Here is a 3752-nt window from a genome sequence, read left to right as displayed (position 1 = left end):
ATCAGTACTAGCCTGTGCCTATGTTAATGTAAACTAGCATGTTAGTTAGCAGTAATTAGTTGTACCTATTAATGTTAACTAGCATGTTAGTTAGCAGTAATGCCTGTGCCTATGTTAATGTTAACTAGCATGTTAGTTAGCAGTAGAATTGCGCTGGTGCCTATGTTAATGTTAATATGTAGCATGTTAGGTGCAGTAATAGCCTGTGCCTATTTAATGTAAGTAGCATGTTAGTTGCAGCAGTAGCCTGTGCCTATGTTATGTAACTAGCGTGTAGTAGCAGTAATTAGCCTGTGTCTATGTTAACTAGATGTTAGTTAGCAGTAATTAGCCTGTATCTGTATGGAACGGAAGGAGGACCAAACAGCAGAGTAGTAGAACCATAAAAAAAGGGATTTATTATCCAAACACAGGAGTAGAATGGGGAGAGTCCAACAGAATTTACAAAACAGGCAGGTGGGGAGAGCAAGTCCAAAACGGGAAACCAAGGAAAGCTCACGGGGAATCAGCTGGAACATCAACGGGAACACAGGGTGGGGAGCGGCAGGAGGAAACTGGCGAGCAAAAGGCAAACTAGACATCACGGAGCAACGGACCAAAACGATCTGGCACAAGACAAGGGAAACACAGAGGTTAGTACAAGAGGTAACGAGGTAATGGGGAACAGGTGAGACGTCAGGTGAAGCAACAGTAGGGGGGCTGGACAATCAGACAGGCAAACGTGAAGCTAGACAGACAAAGACAAGACAGGAAGCTGACTACAAAACAGGGCAGAACAACAGATACAGGAAACATAAGACAGGATCCATTACACCAAATTAGGGGAGAAACCGAGGCAAAAACACAGGGAAGGCAAACGGGGAAAATAACCCCAACAAACCCCAAACCCAAAAATGTATCTATGTAAATTGACTAGAGTGTGTAGTTAGCAGTAATTGCCTGGGTCTATGTAAATGTTAACTATCATGTTAGTTAGCAGTAATTAGCGCGGGCCTATGTAAATGTTAACTGCATGTTAGTTAGCAGTAATTAGTCTGTGCCTATGTAAATGTTAACTATCATGTTAGTTAGCAGTAATTAGCCTGTGTCTATGTTAATGTTAACTAGCATGTTAGTTAGCGTAATTAGCCGTTGCCTATGTTAATGGTAAAGCATGTTAGTAGCAGTAATTAGCCTGTGCCTATGTTAATGTTAACTAGCATGTAGTTAGCAGAATTAGCCTGGCCTATGTTACTTCTGCAATACCTACCTATCTCTCCGTCTCTGCTGATTGGGAATTTGATGAATCTTTGCAACACTACCAGAAGACTTACAGCTTTCAGACAGGTTGTCAAGGCACATCTACGTCTTCACGCTCAGTGGAGTCTGCGCAGTAACGCTCAGCATCACGGGAAAGAGCTTCTAACAGCTTCACTGGTCTGGTCCAGAGAACGGGGAACCTGGTGGTCTATTTCTAACAATGTCTATGTGAAAAGGACTGCGCGTGCGTCTCAAACCTGCGGGCCGCCTGATCTCGTGAGGTCATCATCACCCAGTGTGCTTGCAACAGAGCAAGTGGGATCAGTCGGACACACAATCTACCAGGAGCAACAGGCGGCGATCGCCGGTGATCTAATCTGTGCACCCTGGCTCATCTCGAACGAGCCTATTATCTAATGCTGGTGCAAGGGAAACCCGCTAACTCACAATTTCACAAACTTTTAGCCTTGAAAGCGGCCTTTGAACGGCAGTCAAACCCGTAACTAACCACCGTGAACTCAAAATCGTTGTACTTTCAAGCGATGGTGTGACGTCACACACACACATAAACTCCAACAATGGCGCCCCTTTTGATGCACACAGACGCCGGTGATTAACGGTGAGAAATAGAAATAGAGAAGGATAGTTATTTTTCTCAGATTTTGGCTCTCATTTTTTCATCTACCATTTTCTCCACTCGCATCATTCCTGCTGTGTGTGCGTGTGTGTATGCGTGTGGTGGTGCGTGTGTGTGCGTGTGGTGTGTGTGTGGTGTGTGTGGTTGTGTGTGTGGTGTGTGTGTGTGTGTGCGGTGTGTGTTCAGGCCAACAACGTGCGTAATGAGAGGAGAGGGGGAAATAAAGATAAGAAGAGTCGTCTCAGGGGGACGGGAGGCGTCAGCGAGGTTTCATGAGGCCTTTTCACACGGATCATTAGTGGAAAAAGAAAACACAACTCTTCAGAAGTAATAAAAATATTACACAATAAAACAAAACTGTTCAGATGTAATAAAATAAAATACTGTTCAGATGTAATAAAATAAATAACTGCAGAGGGCGTTGAAATGAAAACACTCGGTCGATGTTGATGAGAAGTTGTTTTTCATAATGTATTATCACTGCATTCAATTCAGATTCTACTTGGTCTCTTTCATGGAAAAAAACTTGTAATTACAGCAGATCCAAATCCCCCCCCCCCCCCCCCCACCACACACACACACCACACACACACACAACACACACACAAAATTCTGAGACCTCTATAAAGACATTTCTCTGGCCCCTCCCTGCTATCAACAGCAGCATCACCAGTATCTTATGGGCCCTATCACACGGGGCCTGGTACTCCGTCCCCGTTACCCCCAGGCCAACACTCCTGGGGGGTGGGGGGGGTTAAACAATCAGTAGAGTTCTGGTTTAGACAGACAGGCCACCAAGGCTCACGCGCAGAGACAGAAGTGTTTCTGAAATTAAAAAAAAAGAACAACAACAGTCATTAAAGCTAATTAAAGTTTTAAAAACAGCCGTCCAGTGAGTGTGTGTAGTGGTGTGTGTGTGTGGTGTTTGTGTGTGGGGTGTGTGTGTGTGCAAGGAGGTCGTGTGGTAGGAGGTAATACTGGAACTAGAAAAACAAAGAAAACACAGCAGGGTCCCAGCCAGCCGTCTCCCAAATCTGGTGCCTCGGCGTAATCAGGCGTTAGCTTAAACGGCATGTTAAACTAGCACAATGCTAACCGGTTCCCTCGGCGTGGAGCCGTCAGGCGCCCGCCGCTCACACTAAATGGATAATTGAGAAGAATAAAACTGTGGGGTCCACTTGCTGCCGGACCAACTGGATTGCCAATTGCGTGTGCGTGGTGTGTGTGTGGTGTGTGGTGGTGTGTGTGTGGTGTGGTGTGTGGTGTGTGTGTGTGTGTGAAGGAAAATTCAAGGCAAGATTTTTCCAAACTGCTTGTTTTGGACGTGGATTTGCTCTGGCACGAGATGTGACAATGATATTCATTTCAGAGCTTGCCCCCCCCCATTTATACCACACTGGAACACAACACACACACCACACACAACACACACCACACACACCACACACACACACACCACACACATAAGCCCCAGCGGAACCAAAACGATTACAGAAAACTCAAGCTGCCTTCAAAGGAGTAAAGAAAAGAACATTCCTATAGCCTCAAGTTTAGGCGACTGATCAAAAGGCACATAAACTGTACCCTCTCTCTTCTACCAACAAACACACACACACACACACACCACAACACACACACACACACACACAACACACACACGAAATGCACCAGAACTGTAACTGTGTGGTGGGGGCGCTGAGTTGATTTGATTTGAGCATTACTAACAACGTCTTCAACTTTTCTGAGCCTTTTGACATTTTCGAGGGTTTTTTCCCAAAATTTTTAATTTTTTTAATTTTTTGTCAATTTTTCACATTTTGGTCACTTATTTGACTTTCCTCTCCTTATTTTACACTTTATAAATTCTTTTTTTTAA

Source organism: Etheostoma spectabile, chromosome 9 (assembly GCF_008692095.1).
Source record: "Etheostoma spectabile isolate EspeVRDwgs_2016 chromosome 9, UIUC_Espe_1.0, whole genome shotgun sequence".
Lineage (NCBI taxonomy): Eukaryota > Metazoa > Chordata > Actinopteri > Perciformes > Percidae > Etheostoma > Etheostoma spectabile.
This window is presented reverse-complemented; position numbering follows the sequence as displayed.